Raw genomic sequence first — 19445 nt, forward strand, 5'->3', positions numbered from 1 at the left:
AATTTGAATTATTTGAAATTTGTGTGAATCTCAAGTTTGTGATTAACTTTACTAGTGCCATTAGTTTTCAAATTAGAATAGTTAAAATTTGAATTCTTTGAAATTTGTGTGAATCTCAAGTTTGTGATTAAAATTTACTAGTGCCATTAGTTTTCAAATTAGAATAGTTAAAATTTGAATTCTTTGAAATTTGTGTGAATCTCAAGTTTGTGATTAACTTTACTAGTGCCATTAGTTTTCAAATTAGAATAGTTAAAATTTGAATTCTTTGAAATTTGTGTGAATCTCAAGTTTGTGATTAACTTTACTAGTGCCATTAGTTTTCAAATTAGAATAGTTAAAATTTAAATTCTTTGAAACTTGTGTGAATCTCAAGTTTGTGATTAAAATTACTAAAAAATGAACATAGATGCGCCTATAGAGAAAATTCAACCTAAATTCATAATCAATTTCTATGAATTTCAGAGAAATTCATTATGAATTTAGGTCAAATTTCCTATATAGGGGCATCTATTTTCATTTTGAAAGGAGCTCAACAATGCAGAGAGGGACGGGCTTATAAACCAGTGTGGGCGCCCTTTGGTTGGCGAGGTGGGACTAAACTGTGAAGCGCAACGAGGACCGACCATTTAATCTCGGTTCGTGGCATGAACCGGGACTAAAGGGGGGCCTTTGGTCCCGGTTCAGGCCACCAACCGGGGCCAATGGTGGTGGGCCAGGAGCCAGGCCCATTGGTCCCGGTTCGTCCTGCCAACCGGGACCAAAAGGTCCAGACGAACCGGGACCAATGGCCCACGTGGCCCGGCCGGCCCCCTGGGCTCACGAACCGGGTCCAATGCCCCCATTGGTCCCGGTTCTGGGCTGAACCGGGACTAATGGGCTGACCCGGCCTGGACCATTGCCCCCTTTTCTACTAGTGGTTTGAGGAGTTCATGTATTCACTAAGTGCTAATGCTTTGGTCCGGTACCCTATTAAAAGGAGGTCTTAATATCCCTTAGTTTCCAATAGGACCCCGCTGCCACGGGAGGGTAGGACAAAAGATGTCACACAGAGAGCATAGCAGCAACATGAGCGTGCCACGACTCATGCTGCATAAGCTTAATGCTACTGTATACACAACATATTTTTCTGTATACACAAGGAACATTTTTTTAACACACACTGAACATTTTTAAAATACAAGATGAATATTTTTTTTCAAACACAGGCCCGAGCATTTTTAGAATACATGGTAAAGATTTTGCAAATTCCTACTGTTCATGTTTCTAAATGGTATGAAACTTTTAAAAAACAATTATGCGAACATTTTATTTACATTGCATAAAAAAATTCTAGAAAGTGTCGTGTGTTTTTTAAATGCGTGAAGTTTCTTTTAAAAATTGTCACAAACATTCTTTGAATGTTAAGATTCTTTTCCATTGTATATAATATTTCTTTAGACATCACAGAACATTCTTTTCAAATGCACGAACATTTTTTAAATGTCAACATTTTTTAACAGCGCAAACAATTTTTTATTGAAAGTTTATTATCAAAATAAAGATAGAATAAGCTTATTCTTGTTTTTTTAAAAATGTTGGAATCTTCAAAAGTGTCCACACTCTTAAAACTGTCCGGGGATTTTCAAAAATTAAATTCCAAATTTGTTTGAGAAGAAATTGTTCGGAATACCAGATTTTGTTCTTACTTTTCAAAAATAAAATCAGAATTATAAAGTTTATTCAAATTTGTAAAATACTTTCCAAAATTTAAATTTGTTTGTGTTTGATAAAAATATTCTACATTTAGAAAAATCACAATCTGTAAAAAAGGTTTCAAAAAATTTCAAACATCCTCTAATCTGGACGCTGTGCTATGTTCTTTTATAGACTTTCCCGTTTACTTTATGTTACTATCATGCATTGGTTGTAGTGGTACGAACTCGAGTTCAATTCCTAATTAGCACATTGTTGCTTTATTTTTGTAGTCCAGTAAAAAAACAAATAAACATGTCACAACTTATAATATCTCACATCTAACTGTTATATGGACAAACCCAAAAAAAAGATCACACATCTCAATTCCTATGAAAATAAAAACGGGTTTGCTATTTCACATCTAGAGTGAAGGGAAGTGAGCACGTCTATGAAAAAAAGGATCGGGCATGGATACGCGACATCCATGGTCATCTGGGTCCGGCGGCAGTGCTCGAGTACTTTGACCTCTGGTGTCGGCTACAGACCGTCACTCTATCCCAGGAGCCCGACACCATTCTCTGGAAGTGGATGGAGAACGGGGCTAACTCTGCGTCTTCATGCTACAACACCTTATTCACCGGTTCTACACTATCTGAGCACTAGCGCCTTGTGTGGAAATCGGGTGCCCCTCTCTAAGTCAAATTCTTCCTCTACCTCGCCTCCGTCAACCGCTGTTGGACGGCTGACCGGTTGGAACGGCGTGGCCTACCGCATGAGCCAGAATGTGTGATGTTCTCCCAACAAGCTGAGACCATACACCACCTTCTGGTGGAGTGCATTTTCTCTCGCACTATCTGGCATGGCATCTTCTCCTGGTGTTGCCCCGAGATCACCGCACCAGATGGCTCTCTTGCCTTCCTCGACTGGCTCAGCTCGATTCTTCCTACGACGACCCTGGACAAGTGACGTGGGCTCTCCACCATCGCCGCGCTGACGGCCTGGTCCCTCTGGCGTCATCACAATGCTATCATCTTCGACAAGATCACACCCTCCTCCGCCTCTCTTCTGGTCGCAATACAGGACGACGCCCGCTCCTGGGCCCGCACAGGAGCCAAAGGACATAACAACATCATCCCTGTAACGTAGCTTAGTCTCTTTGGGCTAAGAAACCCATTCTATGCTCACTGTGTATCACGGGCACGCCCTGTAGTGTACGTGTCCCTGATGCCAACCTGTACGTTTTTCTCCTCTATCAATGCGATGATACGCTGACCATAGCGTATTCGAGAAGAAAAAAAGCACGTCTTCGACCCATTAGTTCTTGTCCACTCGTCCTTTTTTTTCCAACTCAACTCTTTTGCGTATATAGTTGTGTTGGGAACGAACGCTACATGTTCACCTTTTGAATGGATGAATGGTTTTTTTTATGAATTCATGAACGGAAGCTACATGTTCACTCTACTTTTTTGTGTGTTTTTTAAATCTTTTTACGTTTAAATTCATAATTCTTTTAAAGAAAATTTGATATTTTTTTTCTAATTTTCTGTGTGTCAATTTCCTTTTCTTTTTTATTTTCCTTTTTCCTTCTTTATTTATTTTTTGTTTAAATTCATGAGTTTCTTTAAATAAATTTACCTGTGTGTCGTCTAAGTTCTTGATCGTTCGACATGTTCTCTTTGAATGTCGTGCTAGTTGCAAGTACACCCTCAACATGCAACCGGTCCGCTTTTTTTAGTTACAAGTCCAGCCTCAATATGCAACTGTGGCCTGACCCAATTTTATTCCAGTTGCAAGTCCATCCGTGACACACAACTTGGGGTCGAACCCTTTTTGCCTCAGTTGAAAACCACCTTCGACATGCAATTAGAGCACCTTGCCATTTTCCTCGTCCCGGTTGCAAATCCACCCTCCACACGCAGCCGGGGCCTGTCCTACTTTTCTCTCAGTTGCATGCCCAACTACACACTTGACACGCAATGGGGGCAATTAGGAGTCCTACCAATTTTTATTCCAGTTGCAACTCTACACTCAATACGTAACTGGGCCCGACCCATTTTTGTCCAGTTGCAAGTCCACCCTTGACATGCAACTGGGGCCTCGACCCTTTTTGTCACAGGTGCAACTCCGCCTCCGACATGCTATTTGTGGCGGCCTGCCATTTTTCTTTGTCTTAGTTGCAAGTCCATTCTCGACACGCAACTAGAGGCCTACCCATTTTTGTCCTATTTGCAAGTCCACCCTTAGTACGCAACTAGGAGCCTGGCCAAATTTTGTCTTAGTTGCAACTCAATCCTCGATACACAAGTGGCGCCCAACCCATTTTCATCCTAGTTGCAAGTGCGCCCTTGACACACAATTGGGGTCAGATTATTTTTTGTCTAAGTTGCAAGCCCACCCTCGACTCGCAACTCGGGCCCAAACTTTTTTGTTCGAGTTGCAAGTCCACCGTCGACACGCAACTGGGGCCCGACCTTTTTTGTCCGAGTTGCAAGTCCATCCTCGACTCACAACTATGGCCCCATCTTTTTTGTCCGAGTTGCAAGTCCACCCTCGACTCGGAACTGATCCCGAGTTTTTAATTCCCAATTGCAAGTCCAACCTCGATTTGGCAATTGGGGCCTGCCCTTTTTTGTCCCAGTTGCAAGTCCACCATCTACTCGCAATTGGGGCTCGACCTTTTCTCGTCCCGGTTGCAAGTCCACCCTCGACTCGCAACTATGGCCCAACCTTTTTTTGTCCCAGTTGCAATTACAATCTCGACTTGCATCTGGGACCGACCTCTTTTAGTCCCAATTGCGGGCCACCCTTGACTCAGCACTGGCGGTCCAACCTTTTTTTATCCCAATTGTAAGTCCACACTCGACAGCGAACAAACCACAGATGAGCCGGCCCAAGTAGCTAGGATATGTTTCTTGTTTTGTTCATGTTTTTCTTTGTATTGTATCATTTTTTCTTAATTGGTTTTCTTCTCCTTTTAATTTTTTCTATTTTCCAAAACTTGATCTCATTTTCTTTATTATTTTATTATTTTTTCATAAATTCACAATTTTCAATAAATGTTCCAAAAATCATAAATTTGTTCATTTTTCTAAAGTTGGTTGTGTTTACCAACATTTAAAAAAAATCAAAATGTGTTTATTTTTTTCTCTTCTTATTTATCTATTTTCTCTATTTTGTTTTCTCAATTTTTTTAGTCCACTTTTAGTTCATTGTATATAAAAAAATCGCTTTTAGTTCATTGTATATAGAGAAGGACAGATCTGTTGACTAGCTTTACGTATAGGCCGGCGGCCTCCCAGGGGCGAGTTGGTTTTTGGTTTTGGCTTTGACAAGTTAAAATCAAATAAACATGACTAACAATGAAAACAATAAAATGAAGCTGACATCATACTTCATAGACGGACCCAAAAAACAAATAAAAATGACTTGCGAGTCCATGTAGACAAAGAAGAACGACATGTATAACTAAGGAGTCCTCAAGCTTCAGCTAAAAAAACTGAGCATATGCCTGATTGTAAAATAATTATTACATCTCATCGTACCAAAAGAAGGCGTAACCATGATAAACTAAACTAGGCACGAACATACAATTTTTTCGCAAATGGCCCTCAGATACACCACCACTACCTGTCTAATATTTTGATATCGCCTAATTGTAAGACAAGTAGAAGAATAACATAAATTGTTATGCATAAAAGAATGAATATCAACCCATTAACAAATATCAATTGAAAATTTATCATTGATTTTCGTGCTAGAAGTTGGCAAGACAGACTTGATTGTTTCAAAATTGGATCCATAAAAATATAATTATATAAGGGTAAAATATTTTTCAAGTATTACGAGATACTAATAGCTAATGTGATTCTAGATAGATACATTCGCAACTAAGTATAGCATTTATTGAAAATTAAGTAGGAGCACTTACTAATGGACTAAGAAGAAACATATAGTACGAAAATGATAGGAGTAGCATTGTAGTTGGGGTACACATATAAATCAACCACGACAAAGTAATGCAACCTCAAATAAAGAAATCCAACACTAAATGGAAAACGTATCACCTAAACAGTAGTCACTGGACTTAAATTTTAAAAACATCTTCTAATTATTTAGTTTATACAAATATTTTATATTGACATTTCACTCAATAGGACACATATCCACCGAAATAGTAGTCATTAGAACTGTCTTTAAAATGTCGTATACCTTCTCTAGTTTTTTTTTATATATGCAAATAATTGTTATGTACACCATATTTGAAAAACAAGACTAACCATGCAGCATATACCTCTCACACTTCGAATTTTGTTGAGCGGTAGGTCTGTGTAATGTTTGTTTCTCGAACTTGGTTGAGTTGTTTTGTATATGCTACAATGTGGATTGAATAAGTGGGCAAGATGTGTATCTTGCCAAATGGATCAAACTAATTCATTCTTTATCAATCCCTTAATAGGTGGCGTAAGATTCACAAATAGGTGTTCCTTGGTACCATGACATGAAGGCTTCATTTAGACGAAAGATGCAGTTTGTGGAACATAAATGAGCAAACAGATGCACTCTTCCCTACAATGAAGTTTATTATATAGTTGATTATTAGGTGTTGTAATTAAATTATTTTTTGAGTTGAGGTGTTGTAATTATTTGATAACTTAGCATCTATCAAATTGTATGATATCTGAAAGTTAAAAACTTGCATTTTACAGATAAATATAATTTTATTAATTACTATGTACTCCTATAATAGCTAGGCCGTGTAGGTGCACGGGTAGATGACTAGTGATCATAATGCTTAGTCTTAATAACTGATAGAAAATTCTGATCTAAGAAAAACTAATAGAAAAAACTATAAAACACAAGGGTGTCCAAGTGGTTTGTCAAGGTTGCCTGGGTTGACGCCAAAATTTAGCTAGATTGTAGATACATTAAATAATAAAATGTGTATGAGGTGAATATTTCACATGGGACGGTTTTGAAAAAAAACATTTTATCCCATAAGCACATTTTTCTTTGTCAACATAAAATAGACTGGGGTGCCGGTGCGACAAGAAGTGGGCAAGGAGATGGCTAGGAAAAGAAGAAGGGCGGCGCGATGGGGAGAAGGGAGCAGAGGCAGCGCGGCTGATGAGGGAGATGTACAAGGGAGGAGGGAGAAGGGGCCGGATGAGGGTGTTTGCAGTTGTCGCGCCCACACCAATGTTAATAAACGTGAGGTAGATGAAGGGTCAGCCCTTTGCCTAGTTTTGGAGCTCGGCATAGGAAGGCCAACCGTCAAACAATAGATGCCACGTGTCCTGTGGTGTCCGCCTGACATTTCTTTGGCGTGTTTTTTGGACCCTGGTATTCCGTAATAAGAAAAGTCATAAATATTGTTTAGTTTCTGTTAGTGGAAACCCAGCAAACATAGACTGACGTCATGTCCCATTGCCTGATCATTCTTGGGTCCACCTTTCGGGGCACTATCGAGTTTCTGTCGTACAGAACTCGGCGAATGTGCATCATTGCTGAGTTTCAATTTTTTTTACCGACTGCCTTTCGACAAGCACTAGGGAAACGATGATGTTTGTCGAGTGTCGCGTTACTTCCGAGTCCATTTATCAGCAAACTCGTTAGCCACCATACACTGCCGAGCTTCCGATAAACTGAACTCGGCAAAAACTTAGAACTCAGCGAAATCCTAGATTTCAGTAGTGTTTCTTTCCAATGCTTTATGTTGGTGTAGAATTTTTCTCCAATACCTTTTTTTTTACAGTCCGTTAACCGGACACACAAAAAAGCCCGCGACCCATGGGATGCTGATGTGTGCGCGGCTCCCCTTGAGTTTTGGGTCCACGCAGCCGGCGTGAAGTGCGACGGGAACGTGGCGAGGTTTACGGCTCGCAAGTAGAAACCCTCGTCTCTGCTGCTCGCCCAAACCCTCGTCTCCTTCTGCCTCTCGTCACCCTTGATCTCCACCGTAGCTCCCACAATCGATGGCATCATGGCAGAGGCCGACAGAAAGGAGGGCGTCGAGGTGCACCCCAGTCATGGCGCGGGCCACGCTCGAATTCGACATCGTCGGGTACAGCCTGCATAAGGGCATGGGCGCCGGCAAATTCATCCGGTCCCCTCGCGCCTCCGTTGGCGGGTACGAATGGTGCATCCGCTACTATCCGCTACTACCCTGATGCAGACAGGGAGATGATCGAGGACCATGTCTCAGTCTACGTGGAGCTCGTGAGCAAGGGTGCTAAGGCAAGGGCGCTCTTCGACTTGAGGTTGGTCAACCAGGCCAACGGGCTGTCAACGTCGGTGACGTCCTGCTTGGGATCACCCGAAGTGTTTGATTCCGTCGACCCCATTAAGAACAAATATACTTGGGGTGTTCATACTTTTATGAACAAGAGTGAGCTGGAGAAATCACCTTACCTGCGTGATGACCATCTTATAATTGAGTGTGATCTCAGCGTGATCAGCAATGTGCCGCTTGTTGCCGATGCCATGGAGATCCAGGTGCCACCCTCAGACTTGGCAGATAATCTCGGAACATGGCTAGAGACCGAGGAGGAGACAGACGTGACATTCAATGTTAGAGGGGAGACTTTCCCTGCGCATAAGACTGTGCTTGCAATGCGGTCACCGGTCTTCAAGGCAGAGTTGTATGGACCGATGGGAAGTCGGACGGCACTCAACATAACCGTGGAAGATGTGCAGCCAGCTGTTTTCAAGGAATTGCTTCGCTTCATCTACACAGATTCATTGCCTTCTCAAGACAACCTCGATGATGACATGGTTAAGCATTTACTGGTGGCTGCAGATCGGTACGCCATGGAAAGGATGAAGATGATATGCGAAGGCATTCTCTGCAGAAGACTTCGTGTCGAGACTGTGGCAACCACGTTAGCTCTAGCTGACCAGCATCACTGCAGCAGGCTCAAAGAAGCCTGCATTGAATTTGTTATCTCTTCGAATAGATTGGCTGCTGTGATTTCAGGCCAAGGGTATGTGCACTTGAAAAGATCATGCCCTGCTGTCATAGCAGAAATCTCGGAGAGAGTAACAAAGTCTCGCACAGGTTAATGTGCTCATCCCAGGGTAAAACTTGGATTACTTAGCTTACCTGCCCTTGTCACTTTCTCGAGATCTTTTTGAGGAGCAACTATATAAGTCTTGAAAAGTTTAGTGTGCTCATCTTGGATTCATGTGTTAGCTTCCATGTACTTGATTATTCATACATAGCCATCTGAGAAGAATCTAGTCTATATCTGCTCTCTTTGACTTCTCCCTTTTTCTAAAATTTAGGGAAGCCTTTGTAGTTGTTGTAATTTACTTTTTGAGAATATTAAGAAATATGCCCGTGCGTTGCAATGGGAAAAGCAAATCCTTGCATGCTACAAGTAACCCATTCATATTGTCACTCTCAGCTATCGTCGCCGATGGTTCTCAAGGTGCCGATCTTGGTCATAATACTTTTAACACATCGCCTTTGACAAGCCGCTCCCTCCACCAACTTAGTGCATGCACCATCCCACACTCTTGCCCTCTAGTCCAAGACCCATTCGTGTCGTCGCTTCTTCGGGGCAGAAACGATCTCTCGCTACACATGGTCATAATTACTTGTAATAATGGCGGACATCACCATCATCTCATCTGCATTTGGAGCATGTGTCTCCCCTGAAAAAAATAAATTACTAAAGAGTAATGTGAAACATATTAATATATATCACGAAGATACCAATTACACTCAGCCTCTGCATCAACAAAATGCCAACATCTAGTTGTCTATATGCAACCCTATGATTGAAATATTCAATCGATTTTGAAATTCAAACAATTTGACCGTTGATCATATCAACTAAAATATCCACACAAAGATCTTCACAGAAAGACAAATCGCTATCAAAACTAAATCTGAAAGGGAAAATCTCTGAAAAGAAAAGACCTTAAATAGGACAAGACAGACAGGATTACGAAATAAAATAATAAGCTCCATCAGATAATATACCTGATCATATCACCTGACAATGAACACCCCTCCGTCATGCGTCATTGGTATAATTTAGTAGACCATTACACAAGCATGAAACACTAAGTAGGTTAGAGGATAAATTCTTGGGAGGTCAAACTATAGGCGGTCAACATCAGTTGATGCATACCTGCATTCGTACATGTGTGCTTCCTTGCTAGTATACTTGTTCGCATCAGGTGATCCAGCGGAGCTTGCTTGCTTGCGTCCTGCATAGATGGCGATACACATGAGGCTGCAGCCATGGCGAGCGCCGTTGTCGCCGCTCTAGGTCGTCTGCCCCTCTATCTCCTGCTCCCTCTGCTTTATCTCCATAGGCATGGTGCCGGCGCCGTCTGCCTCGCCGCGGAAGGCAATGCGCACATAGCATCCGTCAGTGCCGACCACACGGTGGCGAGGTCAGACTTCAGCTAGGCGATATGCCCAAGTGATTTGACCGTGAGGCTCGTCATGTCGTCCTTACTGCCTTGCTCCTCCTCCATCCCCCATCTCCCTTTTCTTCCTCTCCGTCCTGCACCTTCCCTCCACGGTGCTCTCCCTCTCCTGCTCTTTGCCGTCGACTTCGCCATGATCCACTGCCAGTCACCTCGCCCTCGCCTCCCAGCAATGCCTGGTTGTCCTGCTCGTAGGTCTCGACGGATGACGACGATGACAAGGGCCTACTTATTTCCTCGACTACGCCCAGGACGCACGCGCTGCCGCGGCAAAGGACACCTCGGGGAGGGTGACTCCAGGTGAGGCAAGGTAAGACCGACGAGACGGCGGAGGTCGGGCCGCTGGTGATGGGCGGCGGTAAGGCTGGAAAGCAGTCCATCCCGACAGTCGCCGCTGTTGGAGCCCATGATTTGGGAGGCCTTGGTCAGAAGAGCGCCAACAGCGATTGGACTATCACAACACACTCGTCCATGCTGGTAGGATTTCTTGCAATACATGGTATATATGGAAACGAACACCAATCTGGAGGCATCGATCTGATTTGGAGACGCCGTGGGTTTGATTTCCTTAGCATTACTTTCTGGATTTCTTTTGTGTGCCCACGTACAGGTAGATACGATGTAAAAATATTGGTTGACATACATTACATGTGTGTAGATCTATTTTTAGATCTCAGTCGTCAATTTTTGAGGTTTACACAAAATTAACGGATATAAATAGATGACCTATGCAGAACTATGAAAGGCTCCGTCCTTTAATATTAAGTATATATATATATATATATATATATATATATATATATATATATATAGATATATGCATGCGGTACTTTACTGATGCACTTGCAGGTGAAAATTAACTGGTAGATTTTAATTAGAGAAAAGACTTTGAATGCTTTGCATGCACGATTGTTGACCAACACACATGGACTTAACAATCATCAGAATTGGAGCAACTCCAGCGCAGAGACCCATTTTGTCTGTATGGGTTATGTGAACACAAAACTTGGCCCAACGGGGCGACCCGAACAGACACGTGTGTCCGCCTGCTGTCCGTTTATTGTCCTCCCCGGCCTAAACTTGGCCCAAATCTACGAACAAATGGGTATGAAGCGGACAGAAGCGGACGCTCTCGTCGACCGCTGTCATCCGCTCGAGTCCACCCCTGGTCCCACCTAGCAGTGACTACCCACGAGATGGCGTCTACCTCCACCCATGCTGCGAGGAGGAGCGAGGCCACATGCGAGGAGGATAGTAGCATTGCCCCTTCTCTCTTTTCTCTCGTTTTTTTGTTTGGGCTTCCTTAGCCTTTTTTTGGGTTTCTTTGGCCTCTTTTATTTTTTTGTAATGTCCGGAGACTCATCCCAACTTGTGAGGAAATCATAGCTTCCATCATCCTTTTCTCACATGGGACAATGCTCTAATAATGATGATCATCACACTTTTATTTACTTACAACTCAAGAATTATAACTCGATACTAGAACAAAATATGACTCTATATGAATGCCTCTGGCGGTGTACCGGGATGTGCAATAATCTAGCATAGCAAATGACATTAATAAATGGACAAGACATGAAAACATCATGCTAACTATCTTACAATCATGCAAAGCAATATTACAATGATGGTGCGTGTCATAATAAAACGGAACGGTGGAAGTTGCATGGCAATATATCTAGGAATGGCTATGGAAATGCCATAATAGGTAGGTACGATGGCTCTTTTGAGTAAGGATATATGGTGGGTTTTATGCACCAGTGAAAATTCTGCGGTACTAGAGAGGCTAGTAATGGTGAAAGGGTGAGAGTGCGTATAATCCATGGACTCAACATTAGTCATAAAGAACTCACATACTTATTGCAAAAATTTATTAGCTATCGAAACAAAGTACTAAACAGATGCTTGATGTCTACTACACAACCTTCTTCTTGTAGACGTTGTTGGGCCTCCAAGTGTAGAGGTTTGTAGGACAGTAGCAAATTTCCCTCAAGTGTATGACCTAAGATTTATCAATCCGTGGGAGGCATAGGATGAAGATGGTCTCTCTCAAACAACCCTGCAACTAAATAACAAAGAGTCTCTTGTGTCCCCAACACACCCAATACAATGGTAAATTGTATAGGTGTACTAGTTCGGCGAAGAGATGGTGATACAAGTGTAATATGGATGGTAGATATGGGTATTTATAATCTGAAAATATAAAAACAGCAAGGTAGCAAGCGATAAAAGTGAGCGTAAACGGTATTGCAAAGCTAGGAAACAAGGCCTAGGGTTCATACTTTCACTAGTGAAAGTTCTCTCAACAATAATAACATAACTGGATCATGTAACTATCCCTCAACATGCAACAAAGAGTCACCCCAAAGTCACTAATAGCGGAGAACAAACAAAGAGATTATTGTAGGGTACGAAACCACCTCAAAGTTATCCTTCCTGATCGATCTATTCAAGAGTCCGTAGTAAAATAACACGAAGCTATTCTTTCCGTTCGATCTATCCTAGAGTCTGTACTAGAATAACACCTTAAGATACAAATCAACCAAAACCCTAATGTCACCGAGATACTCCAATGTCACCTCAAGTATCCGTTGGTATGATTATACGATATGCATCACACAATCTCAGATTGATCTATTCAACCAACACAAAGAACTTCAAAGAGTGCCCCAAAGTTTCTACCGGAGAGTCAAGACGAAAACGTGTGCCAACCCCTATGCATAAGTTCACAAGGTCACTGAACCCGCAAGTTGATCATCAAAACATACATCAAGTAGATCACGTGAATATCCCATTGTCACCACAGATAAGTGCTACCTCTTGAGCACTGCGTTGGATTTCCCCGAAGAGGAGAGGATGATGCAGCAAAGTAGCGTAAGTATTTCCCTCAGTTTTTGAGAACCAAGATATCAATCCAGTAGGAGGCCACGCGCGAGTCCCTCGTACCTACACAAAACGATAGCTCAACGCAACCAACGCGATTAGGGGTTGTCAATCCCTACACGGTCACTTATGAGAGTGAGATCTGATAGAGATGATAGACAATATTTTTGGTATGTTTGATATAAAGATGCAAAGTAAAATAAAAGGCAAAAGTAAAAGCAAAGCAATAATAAAGTGATGGAAGATTGATATGATGAGAATAGACCCGGGGCCATAGGTTTCACTAGTGGCTTCTCTCAAGAGCATAAGTATTTCTACGGTGGGTGAACAAATTACTGTTGAGCAATTGACATAATTGAGCATAGTTATGAGAATATCTAGGTATGATCATGTATATAGGCATCACGTCCGAGACAAGTAGACCGACTCCTGCCTGCATCTACTACTATTACTCCACTCATCGACCGCTATCCAACATGCATCTAGAGTATTAAGTTAATGAAAACAGAGTAACATCTTAAGCAAGATGACATGATGTAGAGGGATAAATTCATGCAATATGATATAAACCCCATCATGTTATCCTCGATGGCAACAATACAATACGTGCCTTGCTGCCCCTTCTGTCACTGGGAAAGGACACCGTAAAATTGAACCCAAAGCTAAGCACTTCTCCCATTGCAAGAAAAACCAATCTAGTAGGCCAAACCAGACTGATAATTCGAAGAGACTTGCAAAGATAACCAATCTGTACCTACTAATAAAGCAAGGTGCGCTTCTCCAAAAATTTCATCCGTTCACCACCGTATAGATTTCTTTTACTATCCGAGGTGGTACTAATTTTTTGTGCATCCATGTGCTAGAAAAAGAAATATGGTTTATCCAGAATTTCGTACATGGGCCACGCGCTAAAGCCCAGTAAAGCTAGCCCACTTATTTCCCTGCCCACGCAGCAGGGAAACTACTATTTCCCGCACCTGGCAACAGATAGTTGGAGGTTTGCACAGATAGCCCTAAACAGGGCCGGCCCGTTTTCATTTTTTGTGTTCATTTTCTATTTATCATTATATGTTCCTTTCTCTTTTTACTTCCTCTATCTTTTTTCCTTTTTCATTTTTAATCTTATTTTTGTTTATTTTTACGTTTTTTATCATATAATTTTTTATGAAATGTTTGGAATTTCAATTTTGTTCAAAATTTTGAAGAATGTTCAGAATTCCAAAATTTCATTCCCGTTTTAAAAATGTTCAGATATTAAATAAATTGTCATTCTGAAATTTGTTGAAAATGGAAAAAACGTTTCTGTTTTACAAAATTGTTTCAGGTTTTCAAAAAAACATTGTATTTTAAAAAATGTTCCCAATTCGAAAAAAAAATCTTATTGTAGTGAAATGTTCACGAATTCAACATAGAAATATTTTAAATAGCCATGTATTTCTCTTTACATACCGTCGTACGAATATATAAACGTGTGTGAAACTACATGTAGTAATAAGATGTATGAAGTATGGATCTATTATTCCGGACAAAGAATGGATGTATTGGCACGTGCGCTAGCTGGAAAAGGACACTGAATTTTTTTAAATGAAAAGTAATGTTCCCACTTTTTCAAAAAAATGTATTTTCCAAAATTGTTCAAGATTCTTAAAAAATTTACATTTTAAAAAATGCTCCAAATTTGAAAAATATTCTTGCTTTAAAGGAATGCTCACAAATTCAAATAATGTTCATTTTAAAAATTACACATTTTCTAAAATTGTTCTGAAAGGTAAACATGTTCCCATTTTTTAAAATTGTTCAAAAATTCACAAAATGCTCGTGTTCTTATAAAAGTTTCGTGTTTTTGAAAAATGTTTGTGAATTTTAGAAAATGTTCCCATTTCAAATTTTGTTTCTGTATTTCTAAAAATGTATGAAACTTACAAAAAACAAATTGAAGTTTTGAAAATTGTTTGAGATTTCAAAATTTGTTCATGTTTCCAAGAATATTTGGCAATTCATAATAACAATTATTTTTTAAGAAGTAAAAAAAGTAATCATAGAATCTTTCAAATCTGACGTTGCGGTATGTTCTTAAATATTTACGTTGTCCATTGTTTAGCAGGTGTTGCCATTGACTCGAAAAGAGAAGACCCGCCTCATTTCCATATTATTGAACTTCATGCCTTAAAATCCCCTCGAATGAATGAAAAAATAGATTGAATAATTCACGGACCTTCTCTGGCGTGCGATGACCTAATAAAACTCTTAAATCCACTCGATCAATGAATGAAAAAATAGCGGATTGATTACTTCACACGCGGCGATACCCAGAACCAAAATGTTCCTTCTTGACATGCACACAGGGTTTTTCTTGCACATATAATTCTCACTACATGAAGTGCACACTATTTTTCCTCCCGTTGCAACGCACGGACATATGTGCTAGTCATACATAAAAGAATTCAGAGGAGATTCAAATATTGTTCATAGATAAACTTGATCATAAACTCAGAATTCATCGGTCTCAACAAACACACCGCAAAAAGAAGATTACATCAAATAGATCTCCACGAGAGAGGGGGGGAACATTGTATTGAGATCCAAAAAGAGAGAAGAAGCCATCTAGCTACTAACTATGGACCCGAAGGTCTGAGATAAACTACTCACACTTCATCGAAGAGGCTATGGTGATGATGTAGAAGCCCTCCGTGGTGGCACTACACCACGACACTACATTCCCTACCGACGTGTGTTGGCAAAAGTCACTTTCGCCGACCGACTGCAAGTCGAGAAAACTTCTATCGAACTGTCGGTCGGTAATACTCACGTGTACCACCCAACAGTCGGTCGGGAATGCTGAAGTGTGTAGCATCAAACCGTTGGTCGGTAAAAAGTGCAGTACTATCGAACTGTTGGTCGGCAAATAATGCCGACCGATGGTGGGTCGCCAGTTGGGCCTCCCAAAATATCTGCGCGCGTGCCTGGGAAACTTAGGGCGCGAAGCCCATCCAAAATTTACTGCCCCTCATCCCGCAGCCCAGAGCCCACCCTAATCTTCCCCTATCTCTCCGCCCTCTCTCCCTTATCTCTTTCTCTCCCGATCTGAGCGGCGGCGGTGGCGGCTCCCATCCTCTTCCTCCACTCCTCTCCCTCAGATTGAGCTCCGCCCCGAAGGAAAGGGTACGCGGCCGTCGATCTGTGTGCGTCTAGCCATGGAGGGCTCGCCCCTCTCGCGCGCCTCGTCCGCACGGAGCGCTAGCAGCCCACACGGCGTAGATCCACTATCCCTGCGTCCGCCCCACACCGGCCGCCGGTGACTGCCGCACTATTCCATTCCTCCCCAAGCGTGCCGCACGCGATGGCCCATGCTACCATGCCGTTTTTCTGCAGCCAGACCGCCACCCCTACCCTCGCGCTCCGGGCAGAGGCTCATTCTTCTTGGTGGTGACTACGCGTTCCTCCCGGTGGTGGCGCTCTGCCCGCTGTGTTACCTTTCTCCAAGCAGCTGTGCCCTTCGACCCCTACCTGTAATCAGTGAGTCCTTCCTGTTTTCTTCGAATTTTGATGTGCAACTGTAGTTTCTCCATTTATCTTGAATTCCGTCAGATCCCTGTCGGTCAGTTACTCAGTTTGTAGTAGAACTACACATCTTTCCTAGACCTCCATTGAATTAGTTTTTCTTACTAGGTCATAGTTGTTTGATTATTGGCAAACAATCATTCTTTACCTATCCTTTTTGCATCCGCAGATTGATCCGGCAACAGAGAGTTGAAGCTGCAAAGAAGCGTGATGAGGAAAAAGCCGGTACACCACTACTCTTTGTAATATTTGGGAGAGGATGACTAATCTAATATTGCCAAGATATACGTTTGTTGTCCTTGACCTGATTTTGATGGCACTCAATTTATTTCAGCTTGGAGTTGGTTTGTATTGTTTCTGCAAACAATTGTCTGAACATGTAAATAATAGTTGGTCACAAGTCATATGGGTACAGTGCATCATAACAACTCTGCCCCTACACAATATACATCCCATTACTTATTTTTTTGGTATGATAAGTTGAGAAACAACTTGTTTTGTTGTTTTTTGATGTGAACTACATTATATGGACCTTTCACTCGATTATGTGCTATTTTTTTACTATAATTGACATGTTGATATGTCATTCTAGAATTTTGTTACTTCTGTTGGAACCTAATTTTCAATTTTACACCTTGCAGAATTTATGACTGGCAGATTACATGCTGGTTTCTTACTGCTTAGGTTTCGACATTCGACATTTGAACAAATCATATACTGGAGATTATTATAATAGAAGGTAAACTTACCAAGCGAACAGAGCGAACAATACTTTTGTTAGTGTTTTCCAGTCTGTTGCATGCGCATTGTGGTCACTACTGTCAATCCATGGAAATTTAAATGATGGATTAAACAAATGGAACCTATATCCTGACTTGCCACTACTATACTGTAGCTTCTGAAACACTTATATGCACAGATAGTTTCTCTTTTATCATAACTGAAACATTATAAAGATAAATCTCACTCAGTTTTTAAGTGGGGAAGGGAAAGCTTCAAGATATTGCATTTAAAACACTGATATCTATTTGAAAATTAATTCATGTGCATACCTCCTGGATCCTATCATTATCATGTCTCTATTTCTCTTGTTCAAGAGAAGCGTGAAACAAAGCACTCATATTCACAGCAGCACATACAGTTATTCTATGCTATCAGAAATAAGGTCGTTAATATTCAGATATATGCATGTAAACTTGGCCGGTTAATCATCAAACACACACACACACACACAAACACCACGCTGGAAGGTGGTATTCATGGTTGATAGATGTCCCTATAAGATTGTACATTGTTCCTCTGATCCATTGCGAGGTATATAAATGATTCGATTTTGACTTTATTTTTTCATCTTAGTTCACCTAGTGTTGGATAAAAGTTGGACAGATCCACATAGGTAAGTCTTATCCATATAATGCTTTTACAATCTGCCAGTGGAACTTTAAATGATACGATTTACCAATTTCAACGATGTATATTAGCAGATTAAGTAAAAGCAGTGTTAGATATGAAATGAACTTAATTCAACCATTCTCTAGAAGAAAGTACCTATTTGTCATATGGCGATGTTATCTTGTAGAACAACAATAGGGATTTGTTAACATTCGACCTTTATGCTGTACTTTTTCCATTTTGATTCGCCTACTGTTAATATCCTCTTCTTCAACTGACACATTCTTGCAAGCTATCACAATTGATGAAATATAATTACGAGCACTTAGCTTTTTTGAATTTTATATGCATACCAGAAGATTTACTCGTTACAAACATTAAACAGACGGACCTCTTTTTCAACAAGTTGTTTCAAATCCCACTGAGACAAAATAAAAGTGTGCTACTGCTAATTACTATACTGGAACAGAATGTATGGTTGACATAAAGGCTATATTGGAATATTTTAGCTGTTGTGGTGTTCCTAATAACTTAAAACTGCTGTGAAGATGAACTGAACAATAATACTCTCAAATTAGAGAGCAAGAAATTTCGAGTTAGTCTACTGTAGGGTAATAAAGTTCTTATATATGCTGCAAATCAGTTGCCTTGTGGTGTAATCACTGATGTCATGTTTCCATAAGTGCCTGCTGTAATGACCTTAATAGTGCAAAGCTATGTTTTATATAAATTTGCCTATTCTTTCCAGAGTGCAGGGAAATGTATGAGGTGAATCAATTTTCCTATTCTGTTGTTGCTGCTATATTTAGGTGTATGTGGGTTTAAGATTGGACACTAATTGTTGAACTAGGAGCTTTCCCTCGTTAGGAATATAAGCTGAAACTTTCCCATTGCCTTGATTCTTTGTAGGAAAGACATACAAGATGACCAGGAACCATGAAGCTCGCAGTTTGCGTTAACTGTGTAATGGAGAGGACTATGAATCGCTGGACATGTGTCTATTAGCTATCATATATGGTGTCTTGGTCAAGTGGATATTCTGTGTAATGTAAGACGCATGATTTGTAGGACATATATCTATTGGCTATCATTTTGTAAACCTATCCGGTCTCTCGGTCACTGAACCATAAATGTTTCCTCTTAATTGGCTACCTCCTCCGTTTGTGAGAAGTAATTAATGTGCTATTTTTGTTTGGTTTTGGTTTAATATTTTTGGAGTACATGCATGTTACTTTAATTTGATTGATATTGTACTGTAATGAGATATATTACTAGACGGACACTGTTTTGGTGAGGCAAATGCCAAATAATTGGTGGGTATTAAATGTTGATAGCCTAAACAAAATGCTGTCAAGCTGTTGGTCGGTAAAACAAACTCCCATCTGACCGTTGGTTGGGAAAGGTCCATGACAACTCCAATGAATTGTTGGTCGGGAAACAATACGCTGTCCCATAGTTAGTTGGGAAAGGCCCATGGCAGTCCAAACAAACTG

General features: G+C 40.9%; 1 long non-coding RNA gene and 1 pseudogene across 1 annotated transcript; both read left to right on the forward strand.

Moving 5' to 3' along the window:
- The first annotated feature begins 7603 nt into the window (after positions 1 to 7603).
- Positions 7604 to 8736, forward strand: LOC123152772 (BTB/POZ and MATH domain-containing protein 1-like; annotated as a pseudogene).
- Positions 8737 to 16016: 7280 nt separating this feature from the next.
- LOC123150919 (uncharacterized) lies at positions 16017 to 19159 on the forward strand. Its single transcript, XR_006475414.1, has 3 exons — positions 16017 to 16515; positions 16730 to 16785; positions 17202 to 19159. It is a non-coding gene; the product is annotated as an uncharacterized lncRNA (long non-coding RNA).
- Positions 19160 to 19445: the final 286 nt, after the last annotated feature.

The sequence above is a fragment of the Triticum aestivum genome, chromosome 7A (assembly GCF_018294505.1).
Source record: "Triticum aestivum cultivar Chinese Spring chromosome 7A, IWGSC CS RefSeq v2.1, whole genome shotgun sequence".
Lineage (NCBI taxonomy): Eukaryota > Viridiplantae > Streptophyta > Magnoliopsida > Poales > Poaceae > Triticum > Triticum aestivum.